The following is an 18,152-nucleotide window of genomic DNA, read 5'->3' as shown; positions in this document are numbered from 1 at the left end:
GACTAGGAGGGAAAGGGAATTTAGAAAGAGCAGAAGCTGCAGAAAAGAGAAGGCAAGAATAGGCTTAGAGGAAATACTGTGAGCCAGCTATGATTTAGAGGTGAGGGAAGGTCGAATGAACCAAAAAATTTGTGTTGGAGAGAGAGAATGCAAATATTAGCCCAAATCAAGGAAACTAAATAAAACATTAGAGAAGGGCTAAAATGAGAAGAGACTGAAGCTCTGCAATAATTGAAAGGGACAGAGTGGCCATGAGAAGAGGACTCTTCCTGATCTTAAAGAGACTTAGTTAAGGAGGCACAAGTTGAACATCGTAATTCTGCACACCAATGCCAGAATTGCCTCTCCCAATGACAAATTTGTCAGCTGAGCACACAGAGTCTTTTTGTAATAGACGATAAAACACCTGTTAACTACTTTTTAAAGTATAAATGGGGTTTTCTTGTTGTTTTTGTTGAATTCTGAATAATTTCTTTAATAAAAGCCAAGACAACAGAGTCTTACTACTTAAACTATTTAAATTTGTGGAAACAAAATATTTCTCAAACTCAGCAGATGGCCAAAATTGACACTTTCCAAAGAGCTTGGGAGGGAAGCGGGAGGAAAGGCCCAGCAATGGTGAAGGGAAAAGAGCCCCATTTTAAATAAAAGAAATTCAGAGTTGTAGCCCCAAGTGCTGCCACTATGTCTGTGACTTTTGGTGAGTTGCTTTCCCACTGTCTGTTTCTGTTTCCTTATTCACTGCAGAACAAGTCCTTACCTTTCCTACCAAACCTTAGTGTTAAATGTAATAATCCTCGAGAAAATTATTTTAAGATTGCAAAGGACTATGTACAGTATCGACAAAACTTACCGATAACAAATCTTGCCTCTTTTCTCTCTCCTGGCCCTTCAGGCCTCTGATTCTCTGAATTCTTGCAAAAATTCATGAATTAGCCATATGTATATACATGCTTATAAATTATCATTTGTTTTACAGTTATTCCTTTTGAAATATCTAACTGCAATTTTCTCCCAAATTTTCAGAATATGAGAATCATCAATATCATCAAATAAAAAATAAATTTTTGTCAACCTGGGAAAAATGTATCATTTATTAATGAAACTGCAGGCTCTCAATTATTCATATTTTTTATTTCTTTGCTTATCCTATGCATTTATTATTTATTGATAAATAAAAGGACAGGCACTTTATCTTTGCTATACACTATTTGCATTGGAAAAAGCCACTGAGCCTTTGTTTTTGAATCTACATTATTAGCAAAGTGTTCATCATAATAAAAACTGATATATATGAGCATTGACATGTGTAATTATTTAAATAAATAAAAATATAATACTTTCTAAACTCATCAGATGGTTGAGTCCAGCACTTTCCAAATAGCTTGTGTAAATACGTAATCCAGGTGGTTTTCCTGAATTGTTTTATTTGTTCCTCATAGTGCCCCTAAGTGCTCTTCTGCTTTCACTTTTGATGAAGAATTTCAACTTCTTTTTCAGAAGTATGATTCCAGAGTCTTTGCTCTTGGCCACTACCCTGTGGTCTGTATGGAATTAACCTTATCATGATTCTTGCATGTGAAGTTGGGCGTTGTTTCCTTTCTAAAACATGATGCATGTTTTCTCCAGCATCTGGCACACATAGTTTGTAGTAATCCATAGGTACTTAGTAAATGATTATTACATAAATTTATTAAACTTTTATATACGGTCCTTTGTAGGGACATGGATGAACCTGGAAACCATCATTCTCAGCAAGCTGATAGAAGAGCAGAAGATCAAACACCGCATGTTCTCACTCATAGGCGGGTGTTGAACAATGAGAACACATGGACATAGGGAGGGGAGCACTACACACTGGGGTCAGTTGGGGGGAAATAGGGGAGGGATGGTGGGGGTTGGGGAGCTGGGGAGAGATAGAAAGGGAAGAAATGCCAGATGTAGGTGATGAGGAGGAAGGCAGCAAATCACACTGCCACGTGTGTACCTATACAACAATTTTGCATGCTCTTCACATGTTCCCCAAAACCTAAAATGCAATAAAATAAATAAATGGGGGAAAAAAAAACTTTTATATGGAAGTTTCTGAGTTTAAGGGGAGTGACCAATTAGGTAACAGGGCAACAACACCCATTAAAACAAACAAACAAACAAACAAAAATCACATAGACTTGGCAGTACACATAGACTTGGCATTCGGTAATTCAAGGTGAACACAAATGTCTTTTCTTCATTCAATCAACGTACATTTGAGTTTTGAGACATGAGTTAGAATTAGCCAGGATAGGGAATGGAAGTCTAAGCAGACAGAAGCACTGGTGCATAGGTGGGAGTTTTCTGTAACAGTTAAGTTTTGAAAGTAATGGGAACAAAAGTGAAGAATGAGATTGCAGTTTTAAGCAGGAAGAAGGCTAGACTTGCTATGTGATATACAAGAAAAAGGCCATTAAACCTGTCCAGGGGACAGAGGATGGGCTTAGAATGAAGGCAGCAACCTCAGGGGGAAGGGAGAAAAGGTGTGAGAATGAATAAAAATATATACATTATTTAAAAAAGAAAAAAAATAGACATGGTCAGAGGTAGGAAGAAAATTGGTTTACCAAACAGCCAGCTATGTCCCCCAAAATGCTGAAGAATCACTGCTTAGTAGCACACTACTTGGCTTGTCTCCAAATTAAATTTTGTAGTCTTTCTTATTGCCTTATTAATTGCCCCCTGCTCTTTTCTTAGCAGCATAAGGCAACATGAATTTCAGACACTAAAATTCAAAATCCAGATGTGTAGAAGAAATATCACCAACTAGAGCTTCAACAAGTATTAAACTCCTACTAAACATATTTAATTTAGAATTAATAAGGTGATAGTATGGAAATTAAATCCCCTATGATTGTCAGGGAAGAGCACCTATTGAGGTATAAATATATGAAAGATAAATCTACTTGCAATGTAATTAATTCAAATCTGCAGAACCAATAAGTGTGTGATGGTGTTCTTATTATTACATTACACTTGTGAGAAATGCTCAGGAATTTAATTACCATTTACTCATACAACTAAAGAAAATGAGATATTAAGCATGCTATCTAATTAACTAGCTATAGATTGCTTGTTAAATAAATATTAAATGTATAAACACTTGAGACTAGCTTGAAAGTGTTGCCCTAAGTAGATATCCATTTACTTATGAGTTTTCCCACCCAAAATAATGTAATTTTACACAGTAAAAATACACAGATGCTTCCAATGGAGGTTACAGTGTTTCCCATATGACTGTTTTCCTTTTCGGCTCAATTAGGCCTTTGTCCTCACCTTTTCGAAATTTAAGCTATAGTTTAAACTATGAGATCACATGTATTATTCAAGTCAGTTTTTACAACACTCTGGTCAGTTATCTTAGGGTGTCAATATCTCCATTTTACAGATATGGCTACTGAAATGTGGACATGTTAATTTGTTCCTATGTCACACAGCAAGTCAATGTTGCATGCTTTATTATTGCAGCATTTCTAATACCCTCTATCCCTACGAATCAGTCATAATGATCTTGATGTAAATCAAACATAATTCCTCTATTCAAGACTCCTCAATGACCTTCCATATCATGAAGAGCAAGTGCTTTAGCTTTTAAGGCTCTTCATGAGGTGCCAAATGCTACCATTCTCTCCAACTTCAGATCCATCACACATTTGGCCTCGTCTCCTACCAGCTCTCCCCTTTACTTTATCTATGCCTGGTGCCCATGTTTTCACTGTTCCTGGACCATTGTAGGCGTGCTCCAGCATCGAGACATTCATTCATGCTGTTTTTTCTTATTCTTTCAGTTGCTTCCTATCTCTGCTCAAATATGACCTTATCAATAAAAGGGAGTTCAAAAAAGTGGGGTCTTATTTTTATAATCCCCCTCCCTCTAACTTGCTTTATTCTTCTTTGATCATAGCATCTATTACAAATTTGGCATATTTATTTGTCACTTGTGTGGCACCCCCCACTGAGCTGTAAATCCACAAGAGGAGAAATTCACATTTGTTCATTTCTATATCCCTAGCACATAAAGTAATGATGCCCAGATATGGCTTATTTAATGAAAAATAAAAGAACACTTCGTTAACAATGGCATCTATGCCACACGAGAAGGTTCCAATTTGGTCACAATAATCCCAATTTCTACATTTTTCAAAGTTCATGTTGAGCATGAAATGGGACTGGCTCTTTGCTTAATCTTTTTCTTGGATCTTCACATAGACCCTGATGCACATTAATGATAATTTATATATTCCTCGAATCAAGTTTTTGTGCATTCTGTTAACCAACTATTTTTTGAGATTTTCATTACATACTCTCTCCAATTCAAGAGAGTACAAATTCAACCAATTACTTTAAATACCACCTGAGATTGCTTAAAAAGAAATTCTACTAGTCTAGGATTTATTTATGATGTACCACTATGTTTTTGACTCTGAAAATTTATGTCATCTTTTTAGGATAGATCTCAGAATCTTTCTTGTTAAGATGGAGAATTGGAATGTGTGATCACTAAGATCACTTCCAGGAAATGGACAGATACTTTGCAAACCAATATTTAACTTCATGGATGTTTCTAAAGTATTGCCTAATATCTTAAAACATCTAATATCTTATTAATATGTTTCCCATTCTGTAAAATAGAGGTGATTAATCCTCTAGGAAAAAAGTGACAAGGTCTATAAAAATGCAGGGTTTTGTTTTGTTTGTTTTGTCTTATCTCAGTGTGTTGATTAGCATCTTTGAATGATATGGGTTGGTAGCAGCAGGATAGTCTTGAAGGCTTAAATAAAAAGGAATTCAAGATGTTAAAGAGATTAAATCAAGTGTTAGACATTTTTGTGGTAATTAGATTAAAAGCGAATGTAAATGGGACTAACAGTTGTTTCCATATATCTGAAAGGCTGATTTAGTTAAGAAAGTTGTGTTTGTTTTTGTTTTTTTCTTCATTCCAAGACAGTAGAAGAAGTACCAATGAGAACTCAGATGGCATATGGAGAGTCTACCTTGGCATAAATACAATAAACATATTTGTCTGTATATAACAGTTTAAACATAAAACTGAATTAATTCTACTTAGAACTTAGACAATAAGGTAAGAACAAAAAGGCTCACCATTTTCTAAAGATGTAGAAAAACACATGGATGGAAATATAACAAGAATTTGTAATTATGTTGCAGAGTTAACAATGGGAAACAAAAGCAGACCATAAATAGGAAATTGTTTATAAATAATTATAACATGTAGAACCACAGGCAGATGAAGTGAGAGATGAATCAAGCCTTAGTGAATTTCACATATCTAGAGGATATTTAAATGAAAGTTGAATGATATTTACTTGTGATTCTGTGAAGATTATTTGAGCCGAAAACAAGATTTATTGCCTATAAAGTTTCATCTAGCCCTCGTTTTCAATGAAATTACAATTACAATTGATTTTACTTGAGAAATAATGAATGCCTAAAATTTACTCTCAAATAGTGTAGCAAATAAATATGAACATGAGGATAAATAAAAATAGACATATAACTTCTTTTTAATAATCTCAGATGATATTTGAAGTAATTTGGTTACATTTAAACTATCTTGAATTGGAGAGAGTATGTAATGAAAATCTTAAAAGTAGTTGGGTGATAGAATGCACAGTAAACTTCATTCAAGGAATACATAAATTATCATTAATATGTATGAGGGACTATGTTAAGATCCAAGAAAAGAAAATAAGCAAAGATCTAGACGCATTTCTAACCATGTATTATGTTATACTATTCAACATAAACTTTGAAAAATGTACAAATTGTGGTTATTGTGATCAATTGGAACCTTCCAGTGTGGCATGGGTGCCATTTTTGACAGAGCATTAATTTATTTGTTCACTAAATAAGCCATGTGCCAGCCATTGTTACTTTATTTGTTGGTGATATAGTAATGAACAAATGTGAATAGAAAGAGAAGATAGGGATACAATAACAATATAGTAAAATTTTAATTGGCCTATCTAGGTGAAGTGTGTAAAGATAGTCACTGTACTATTCTTTCAACTTTTCTCTAGTAGAAGTTTCCTTATAATTTTTGCAAAATAAATAATAAATTAAAACAGTGTGTTTAGGGATGGCCTTCCTAGATAGCAATAGAGAAGGAAACATGGGGATATTGAGCATCTGTTAATTCTCAGTGTATTTTTACTGAAATTTAAACAAACTTTAGATTGATAATTAATGTCCCTTTCCCTCAAAGATCCCCAGAACTTGTTTAGTTTCTATTTTTTCCTCAAAACAGGACTTCTCTATTAGTTCCACATGTACATTTTCCATATTTTTCCAACCTCTGTAATTAAGAATCCTAAAGAATTGTTTCCTTTTTAGTTCATTTTTAAATTGTGAACAATGTAAATTTTGGTTGAAAGAATAAAAAAACTGGTTGATTCAGGGCTTCACTCTTGCAAATAAGAATATAACAAAGAAAGAATAAATAACATCATGTTCATACAGCATATTGAGGGTAAAGTTAGTTGGAACTTAGGATCATTCCAAGGTGACACAATGAGGTCTTTCAGTAGCTAAACTATGTAAGACAGTATAGGGAGATTATATTTAAATTTCTCTACCTTCGGTTGTATGATTGTGGCCTTCATTCTTTATCGACTTGGTTAACTAAAACTGTCATCTCAGAATCATTTTCTCTGTGTAGTTTCAAGTTAAGGTTGGGAAGAAGAGAAATTTATAAAAATGATTTTGTCATTTTTTGAAACTTTTTATTTTAGAATAACTTTGGATTTGCAGAAAAGTTGCGAAGATACTATAGCAGGTCATCATATACCTTTTACCTGGCTTTTCCTATTGTTATCATCTTATAAAGCCATGGTACATATGTCAAATCTAAGAATGACTATTTGGTATAATACTATTAACTATTTGGTGCAATAATCTTCACTGACCTATAAGCTTTTTTTTTTTTTTTTTTCGATGGGGGAGATCTGTTTTTTTTCCCTGTTCCAATTTGCCACCCCAGATACCATATTACATTTAGTTGGCATATCTCCTTAGACTCCTGTGATCTGTAACAGCGTCTCAATTTTTCTTGTTTTTTATGAACTTAATAGTTTTGAGGAGTAGTAGTCAGGTGTTTTGTAGAACACCCCCCAAACCGAGTTGATGTTTTCTTATTATTTGACTTGGGTTATAATTTTTTGGGAACAAGAAACATAGAGGCAGGGTGCCTTTCTTATTATATTATAGCAAGGGGTATATGCTTATTACTGATATTTTGAAATGTTTCATCTGTTTAAAATGGTGTTGGAAAGTTTTTTTACACCATAAAGTAATTATTTGTCTCTTTTCATACTCTGTTCTGCGCATGTGAGTCAACAATCCCAACCCACACTCAAGAGGAAGGAAACTAAGCTCTGCTTCATAGAATAGGAAGAACTACATATTACTTGGAAATTTTCTGATAAAAAAGACTTTTACTTTCTCATTAATTTGTTTATTTATTTAATCATTTATTTCTATGAGCATGGACTTATGAATATTTATCTTAATTTTGGATTTAAATTCAATATTTTCATAACATTTTATTCCTTGGATATCCCAGAATTCACCATTGGTGACTCCTCTGTTTGGTTTCTCTCTCTTTTTGACAAACTACTATCTGTTTGTTGTTGTTGTGTTTTTGTCATTTTGGCACCTCTTTGCTTTCTAGTAGTCCAAGATGTTGCAGGTTTGTCTTGCTTGTATCTTTCCAGTTCCCAGTCTAGAGTCAGCCATTTTTCTAAGAATCTCTGGTTCCTCTTATTTTATTTTAGAGCGCATACCATTTTGAATGCTAAAATGAAACAGAGGCCATTATTTTCTGAAATTCATTGTAGTCAGATGCAATAATGCACAGATCTCAAGAGGTGGACAAAAAGTTCCAGATTATTCTTTTTCTCCTCTCTCCTAATTTTTTTTTTTTCTGACTGATTATCCTGTTGCACAACAGCAGCTTCAGGACCAACAAATCCCCACAGATCTTCCAGCAAGATTTCCGTTTGCTGTCCCACCTCAGAAACTGAACATAGCCAATGACTCTTTCTCTGATTCAATTCCCTTTTTGACCTTTCACTTCTCCAGTTCCTTTCCCAGCTGGAAAATATTCTATTTTTGTGATAATAAAACCTATTCCATAATACTCATAATGATCCTGCTCCTAGAAAGAGTTCAGGCTAGAGAAGTAAAAATTTATCTAAAGTTGTTTCTCTCATCTGACTAAATATAAAGATATTGATTACCCTGAAGCCAATATAACATTGGACACTAGTAGTACATAGAATGTGGTGGAAAAACAGGTACTTAAATTGTCGTCTGTAGTCACGTGCATTTGAATGCTAATAAAATATTTTAGTGGAAATAAATAGTATCATAGGATTGGTTGATTTCCTCTATGTGTGCGTAGAAAGCTTGAAAGAAGAAAATGATGATTTTAAATGGCCAGGTCAACATCTAAATAAGGAACAAGAAATTTTCTGTGTTTGCCCTAAATGCAACTCTTATATTCTACAGCAAATGGTTTAGAATTTCAGGAAATTAAACCCAAACTCTAATCATTTGAGGACCAAATTTACAACATAAATTAAAATTACAACTTGATGGAGTCTCATGCTAAAGTTATGGCATTGATTGTCTGATACCTTGAACACTGGAATGGACATGATATAAAATTTTAAAGAAACTAAGCACTTTGCCCCCCATGTTTTGACTAGTGTTCCCCTGTCTAAGAAATTAGTTCACCGTTTTCTAAAGAAATAAGGTAATTTTTCTGCAGGCAGGGGACTCTGGCTCTTCCTTAAAATCAGTGCTTACCAGATCTCCTTTCTTCCAAAAATACAAATAGGCTCAATTTCCATCAGGCCCTAAGGGTTTGTACACAAAGTATGACTCACGGGACAGCAGCATACCTACCAAAATAATTGCATAATTTTGTCTATTCATCTATGAAGAAACTTGGGGTTTCCTCAGTTCTGAAATGCATAGTTGAAATGCCACTGGCTAATTCTCCACATTGATGTCTCTGAAATGCAAGATATTATAGCAGAAAAGGGTAAGTTGAAGTCTTTAGAACTACCTTTTCTCTATTTTAATATTAAAGCAAAAGCAAACACGCATTTCTGGAAGGATTGCAGAGATTAGAGCCACACACACACACAAAAAAAAAATACCCACAAACACGAACTTGAAGACTCCTGCCATGTCTATTCACCATGCCTGTTTGGCCTGCGTAGACCACAGATAGATCTTACAAACTAACAACAGATGACCCTAAAACTTATCAGGTGGTTATTCTCACCCTAGCTGCTTTTAAAACTGGCTTCTTTGCTGGAGTCAATGTCATTCTATGTCTCAAAGTTTTAACCATACTAGTCTTCATCTTCATGAGATCAAGCTCTCATTTCAGTCTGCTTTACCAACTGTTCACCCTTCCTAGAAAATGTCTCCAGATGTTATGTAGTTTTCTGCCTTAAAAATCACTGTTGTATTCCACTTCTTTGTAATATGCAGCAGATGATACCAACCTGTTTTCCTCTGTTGGAATGCTGATTTTTCTGACTCATTGTTCCACACTCTCACTATTTTTACTATTGCATTTCTGTGCCTCAGCTTACCTACAAAATGGGTGCTTGGCACTGATTCTGATAGGAAACATCAAGAAAAAAAAAGTCAAGGCAATAAAACATGTTCAGTTCTGTCTCAGAACCAGAAATTATATGATATCATATCACCAAAACCTCAGACCAAACTTATGTGTTATTACTAGTACCTTTCTACAGGTAAGAATACTGTGGTACCAAGACTTTGAATGACTTGGTCAGAAGCGACAGCTAGCTACAAAGGATGCTCATTTGTTTGATGCCAGAGTTTGCTTCTTAAGCACCATTTTCTCCTTTTTAATGTTGTGGGTTATTCAGTCTTTAAACTCACAAAATACTTCTTAAAAACGTATTTTCCCTTGTACTGTTAGGTTTTATTACAAAAATTGAGTTGAATACAAATAGGTTTAAATCCCTGCGTTGAGTCACATTGAATAGAATAAAAAATAAAGGGCCAGGTGTGGTGGCTCAAGCCTGTAATCCCACCACTTTGGGAGGCTGAGACAGGCAGATCATGAGGTCAAGAGATCGAGACCATCCTGGCCAACATGATGAAACCCCATCTCTACTAAAATACAAAAATCAGCTGGGCACGATGATGCGCACCTGTAGTCCAAGCTCCTCGGGAGGCTGAGGCAGGAGAATTGCTTGTACCTGGGAGGCGGAGGTTGCAGTGAGCCGAGATCGCGACACTGCACTCCAGCCTGGCACCTGGCAACAGAGCGAGACGCTGTCTTAAAAAAATAAAATAAATAAAGGCAACAAAAGTGGAAATTCCACTTTTCTTCACTGCTGATATTATATTGAAAAGAGAAATAAACCTATTTTTTAGAATTTCTTGGAAAAAGTATATTACATACTTGACCTATATTTCCTTGGCCACCACATCTGACAAAAAGCCTAGGTTATAAAAGTCAGAATTCTTTTCTCCCCTCCCAGTCCTAACATTGTGAATCCAATTTGCTCTGGGAAACTGGGTAGCTTTGAGAACTACCTTCTTTTCTGCCAACAATATATTATAATTTCACCAGCTTCTTCTTTATCGGAAAAAGGATTTGAAAGCAAATGTAACTGTTTATCAGGTAAATAATTACAAATTATGAGAAAGTGCTCTAATAAAATAGTAGAAAATCCCTTCATGCTACATGTATAACAGCATCATGTAGAGCACATTCCACCCTCCACCATTTCTACCACCCCCTTACCATGGCATACATGCATACACACACACACACACACACACACACACAACACAGAGAGAGAGAGAGAGAGAGATTTCCATGGTATGGAGGTGAAGTCTTTCATTCAGAGTAATGACATAAAAGATGGAGCCATTGAAGTTTGAAAGGGACGGTTATTTCATTACTATTATTACTATTAATTGCTTTGGCCACTTAATTGTATTCATTTTGGACTTGCTGGTGGCAGTGCTGTTGATTTTGTCAATGTCTATGGGCTGTCCGTTTTGCACCAAAATTATTGATATCTTCATTTTGACTTGTGTGATTCTCTTTCCCCAGCGTGGATGAAGCATGCACAGTTTAAGTCTTAGCTGTGGTGCTAAATGCTTGACATTCATGATCGCATTTAATTATGGCAATTAATCCCCAGAATGTACATGCTACTTAGCTACTCTTATTATCATTTTGATGATGAGTATACATGGGCCAAATATACTGAACTCTTTGCTCAAGATTCAGTATTTAGTAACTGTTGGAAAGTGGATTGAAACTTGGGCCTGTTTGTGCTTGTAATTACTGCCCTTCATTCATGTAACTTTTCTCTATTATTTTAACTAATTATTCTCTTTTTACTGCTGCTTTACTCCCTAACACTCATCTATCTTAACTATGTATTATCATGTGAGACCCTTCACCTAAGAATTCAATTAGTATTTTGTTTGCTAACACACAACCAGTGTGAGATGACATGTCTGAAACAGGGAATACTCTAAGTAGTAAGCCCTTGTATTTATTGGCAAGAATTACATAAAGGAGATATGTAGAACTAAAATGTTTAGCAATGACATAGGAGTGATTGATCTTCATTTGCTGTGGGGCAATTGGGGGAAGCTTTTCAAAGCAGGTGGCATTGGAAATGAGCCTTGAAGAATAGATAATGATAATAGCAATAACAATTTGTAATGCTCAGGAAGGTGTAAAAGGTGGATAGATGAAACAGAGGTAGGATGTGTTTAAAAGGGCATTACAGTGCCCTTCTAAACGAATAAACACACACAAATATTCTCACAATGCTGAATTTCCCAATATGTTTGTCATTTAACTTCAGGTCTTTGCAAGTTCGTTTTTATAAAGTTAAATGCTGAAAATCAGAAAGCTGTCAGGAGTGAGGGAGAGAAACAATGACATCTCTCCTGACCCAGCCTATGCTTGAACACACAGATGGGAGAAAGTACATGCCGATTGTTGGCTTGAATGCTGTGCAATGAACCAGAGAGGATGATCCAGTGCGACAGCCTGGAATGTGTCAGAGGGGATTAGGGATAGAGGTCAAAGGTGGCTCGGAGTGCCTCACCAGCTGACAGTTCTGGAACAAAGGTCTCTAGCACACAGCCCCATGAGATGCCCAAGAGGCAGTGGGCTCTACAGGATAGCCAGTGACTGCCACAGCAGATGGGGAGGCCCTGGCAGTGGATTCCCAAATGTGCTCAGTGTGTTTGACTAAAGGCATAAGCATGTTGGTATCACTGGCTTTTGTTTTTTTTTAAGGGGAGTTATCAGTTGCTCTAAATTAACTAGACCTATTTTCACATCCAAACTGTGAAGCAAGACTCCTCCCAGAAAAACCTAGTGTCTTTTGGTTGAATTTTAAAAAATTAGTTTCAAATGCTGATCATCTCACCTTATACAACCTAAGCTGCTTATGGAACAAAAAAAAAAAAAAAAACTTTGTGGAGGAGGAGATGGAATTTTTGGCACATTCTGGGGGTGGCAAATGGTGAGTACTTAGATTTGAATGCCATCACAGCAACCTGTCTATATTTGGCTACTCTTCAACAATTTGTCTTTATCAACTTCGTGCTTGCACTGAGGTGGAAACTTTCCTTTCTCTCCAGCATCCATACACACTGTGATTCTCTCCCTCTCACTCAAATGCTCCAGAATTTAGGAAAATATTCCTTACCATGTTAATGTTTATGCTTGGTGAGTTTCTTTTTAATTTTAGAAAGGGGGGAATGGTCTCTGATCTAAGAAAAATAGAGTAAGGCAACCAGCACAACAAAACAGAAGTAGAGAGGAACATGCCTCCCCACACAGGCTGTCTTAACCCTGAAACTAACTGCGTGGTGCTTCAGCCTCACACAGATTCTAAATTACTGGTGCCTGCACAGACAAAATGTCAAGATCTGCCCTTGCTTTCCAACTCAGTTTAGTTATAGGTGCAGCCGTTTCTGAAGGTTTATTTTTGTTTTCTTTTAATATATACTTTTTGTTCATTTTGCTGCTTTTTAACAAGGAAATAAGAAAAGCAAAGACTCAATTTAGCAATTCGCTATTAGATGCCATTAATTATTAAGCATTTTGTAAGTGTTATCTAACTCGTTTGACTGAAGTCTTTGGTGTTAAAAAAAATTAGTTATGTTGAATGTTTTATGTGATTAATTATGAAATAGAACATTTATGAATTGACAAAGGACCTCTCTTTATCTATATATACATAACAAAAATATAGCAAAGTTTTGTAAATGTAGGAAATGTATACAAATGCATTCACACATACCCATGCCTTTCTCATATACACATGACTTTACGAAGTTATATGGGACATATCTGTAGTCTTAGATTTCTTCAATATGGACTGCACATTCATTATAAGTAAAATAATTAGAGATTATATAACTCAATTCAGGATTCCTTCATGAAGTAATGGCCTAAAATTAAAAGTCCCAAACTCTCAAGGCATGATATCTTGGTTATCCTGATGTACAGCTAGAGTCTAAAAACAACAACAAGTGCTGGGTGCAGTGGTTCATGCCTGTAATCCCTTTGGATTAAAGCACTTCGGGAGGCTGAGGCAGGTGGATCACCTGAGGTTGGGAATTCGAGACCAACCTGACCTACATGGAGAAACACCTTCTCTGCTAAAAATACAAAATTAGTGGGGCATGGTGGCACATGTCCGTAATCCCAGCACAGCTACTCTGGAGGCTGAAGCGGGAAAATCCCTTGAACCTAAGAGGAGGAGGTTGCGGTGAGCCTAGATACCGCCATTGCACTCCAGCCTGGGCAGCGAGAGCAAAACTCCGTCTCAAAACGAGAACAATAACAATAGCTTTTCTGAGAAGTGAAAACAGAGGCAGAGAGTGGAAGTGGTGCACCAATGTGTATGTGTACCTACACTTAATCAAGGTACTAGGTGCTTGTATCATCATATTCTTTTTCTAAACCTCACAACATCTAATTTTAAACATATTTCTTACACACAAGGATACTGAAACAAAGGGGATTTAGGTTAATGACCACACACAGAGTTTGTAGGTAACTGGGATTCTAATTCCCACAACAACTGTCATGGGCTTATTGACCCTTGCTATTTTCCCAGTGAATGGAAAAGTCCTTGAGATATGAACCTAATGAGAATTAGCCACTATTGTCAAGACTTGTAGCATCTAGCAGAGCTGAAAAACCAATCATGTTAACAGTATCTGTTTAAAACTTTATTATTGGACTTCAGCAGGGAAAATTCAAAGGAAATTCCTTTGAATTCAAAGTACATAGTACTTACTGTTAGGAAAAATGTTTATGAGTAGGTAACGGATTTCGGGGGGCAGGGAAAAACATATGGAAAGAAGGAATTCCAAAGAAGAGAAAATACAGCTTTATGCCTTGGCTGTGGAATAAATATTTCTATGAATTCTCTAGCCCTGTAGAGATGGCTACAGAATTCTTTTCCTCACTTTGCTTGGCATCTCTTTTTTCTCATTTTGCCAAACTCTAGCATAGTAATTAAGCCCACAGAGCCCTTCAGTGTGTTACATATGCACCCCTTCACATAGAGCTAGACAGCGTTGCATACCAGGGAGCCAGTGGTCCATAACTGGAGGAAACATCTCTGCTGTTGTGCCTTGTGCTGGGCACAGACAAGAGTCTCCATTCCCTTTTACATTTGCTGGCACAATATAAGCTCTGGCATATAATGGATTATGTTACGTATATCAAATTATGAAATGTACAATTCTTTTTAAATTTCTCTAAAGGGTGCCCTCATCATTTTTTATTCATTCTATGGCTATGCTAGATATAAGTTTATCATTTGAAATTCAAATGGTTATAGTTATAAACCTGCTGACTCGTAAAAACAGGAAATGTAGCATATATCAGAATCTGAAAGCAATGCCTGATTTGCTGAACTTTTATGATAATTTCAATAAGTTATTGAATTAACTCTGTAGTTTTACAAATATGCTTAAAAATGTTCAAATGGTTACAGCAAAGAATAACACTTTTTTTGGTCCTTTTACCCTACTTGGAAAATAAATTTCAGTTGACAGGCAAGTTTGAGATATATAGCCACTCATCAAAGAACAATAAAATTTGATTATTTACATTTTTGCAAGGTCTACTGGAAAACTAACTTAAACAGTTATTACCAATGTAGCTCTTACAGCTTTTCCATATTCAAAATGTCTATTGACCAGCATTTTTTCATGAGAAGTCTTTAGAATTAAATCTAAAATTTATGCAAAATGGTTCAGATTGATATAATTTTACAGGATTTCATTCTGACCATTAGAAAATGGAATTGGAAGGAGACGCGGGATTCCAATGAGAACTGAAATAGAAATGCATGTCAAAGACTATTTAGTATTTTGCTGACATCTGCACCACCACTGATTCTATTTATGTAAATACGAACCAATTGGATCACCATACAAAATTGCATTGAATTTGTCCCCCCCATCTTGATGTGTAAGCAGTTTGCTAGGTTTTGCTATCATTTTTAAATGTAGACGACTCAGGATCTCAGATTAAATAACTCCCTCCTTCAAAATTTATTACTTTTTTGTTGTCCAGGTTTTAATAGAAACAATGAGCTAATTCTGTATACCAGAATTAGGAACCACAAATTTTTACTTTATCTATAGGTTTGAATTTACTGGTTAACCACTAGTATGTACATCATTCGACAGATATCTCCCTCTGCATCTCTTAGTTAATGCATCTCTTAGTTGATACATATGAATATCACAAGACAAATTCCTACAAAATACCTCCTTTGCTCAAGACACTTTTCTTTACTTTTTTGGTGGAAGGGTGGGGTGTAGGGGGAACAAGTCTCACTCTGTTGCCCAGTCTGGAGTGCAGTGGTGCAGTCTCTCCCTCTTGGGTTCAAGCAATTCTCCTATCTTGGCCTTCTGAGTAGCTGGGATTACAGGCACCCACCACCATGTGCGACTAATTTTTGTAGTTTTAGTAGAGACCAGGTTTCATCATATGGTCAGGCTGATCTTGAACTCTTGACCTCAGGTGATCCATCCACCTTGGCCTCCCAAAGTGCTGGGATTACAGGCCTGAGCCACTGTACCCATGTAAGAAACTATTTTAAGAGGCAGAAGTAATTTGAGACCACCCTTTACCACTTAAACCCACTAGTATTTGTCATCTGTAAAGGCTGAGTATCCTTCTAATCCAATTTTTACTCTTTTAGATGCATCTAATAATAATATGTAAGTGAACAATGTAGAAATATTTATCTAAAATAAGTGGAAAGTTATATCAGCTGGACAAAGAATGTCATAGTCAAGAGAAAGGATTATTTAATGTATTATTTAACATAATGGGACATTAAGTTTATTTAAATAAGTTCAAAATTTGTCAAAATGGCCCCCGAAACAAATGACTGAAATTGATATGGTTTGTACATTTGTTTTCTAACTTAATCCTCACAACAAGTGTGTGAAGCAAGTAAGAAATTATTATTTATCTACATTATTCAGTGGAAAACATTTGGGTCCAGAAACTTTCACAAATTCACATTTAGCAAATAAAAGCAGAGAATGTCCATTTAAATCTGAATTTAAGATAAGCAATTAATAATAACTTAGTATATGTGTGTTCTATACCATATCAATATTTTGTTGTAACTAAAGCAAGCAAACAAAAATAACAAATATTTAAAAAGGATTTCTGTATTTCACATGGTGACCATCCACATAGTTAAATTAGAGTTATAAAATTCATAATCATATGTTTTTATTTAAATATCTGCACACTTTCTGTTGTGCCACCCTGGCTTAAAATTGTGATCTTAAGTCCTAACAACTTCCAGCCTCAAGGTTATATCAATGTCTGTGATTTAGATAATTAGCAAAGCAGAAACCGCGGGTATTAGACAACCAATACTGTCTTTATCCAGCGCAGAATTAAACATTCAAAGGGACACCTTTTCAAAATGGTCTCTCTAAGACATGATCAGATTACATTTTTCATTTCTAATTATCCTGTGTATGCTGTATGTACATTGTCGTTAACTAATATATTTGATTGGATTAGTACAGAATGTGAGTAAAAGAATTGGAGTCTAGGGGGGAAACCCACAATTACCTTAAACCCATCCTTATTTCTTATACTGATTTATTATTTTTAATTTTATTCTATTTACTTATTATAATACAGTTTATTGACATTTAAGATATCCCATTTACAGCTGAAATAAAATATGACATCCTAAGCTACATGACAAAAGATTCTCTTATAATGGCATATTAATCATATTTTACCACCATGTTTTATTTGAAGAAAAAAAAAGGTTCATTTTCAGTAAAGCATTCAAAAGGACTATTCATAGAATGTGACTTTGATTATGTAATAAATGCTTCCACTTTATGTTTAGTATGAGTTTCTCATCTTTTCCCATATCATTTGCTCTAATATAAAGATACAAACCATTGTATCCTTAAAATATACCTTGATGAGACACATGAGCATTGGAAGGAAAGCAGTATTGTTTGGTGATAGTAATTACGGCTGTGGAGTCAGAATACTTGCCATCTGCATCCCTCTGATTTCTTCTTGTGTGCCTTTGGCAAGCTAGTAGCTTGTCTAAGTGTTATATGTTTCATATATGAAACAGCCATAGAGACAACACTCAGTACAGATTGTCTCTTACAGTCTCCACAACCACCCTAAAGGCAAACTATCTGGTATATAGTGAGCTAGTTATGATTGTGATTATTACTACCATGCTTTTATAGAGCAATGTTTTGTTTTTGTACTTTCTGGAGCTTCTTTGTTAAATTCTTTTGTGAACATTTCATTTATTTACTTACATTATTTCTTCCTTCTTCCATTCCTTCCTTCCTTCTTATTTTTTTCTCTCCTTCCTTTTCTCTCTCCTTCCTTTTTTCTTTCCTTCCTTTCTTCTTTCCTTCCTTCCTTCCTTTCCTTCCTTCCTTCCTTCCTTCCTTCCTTCCTTCCTTCCTTCCTTCCTTCTTTCTTTCTTTCTTTCTTTCTTTCTTTCTTTCTTTCTTTCTTTCTTTCTTTC

This window comes from Cebus imitator, unplaced genomic scaffold, assembly GCF_001604975.1.
Source record: "Cebus imitator isolate Cc_AM_T3 unplaced genomic scaffold, Cebus_imitator-1.0 Scaffold151, whole genome shotgun sequence".
Lineage (NCBI taxonomy): Eukaryota > Metazoa > Chordata > Mammalia > Primates > Cebidae > Cebus > Cebus imitator.
The sequence above is the reverse complement of the archived record's forward strand: the minus strand, read 5'-3'. Positions refer to the sequence as shown.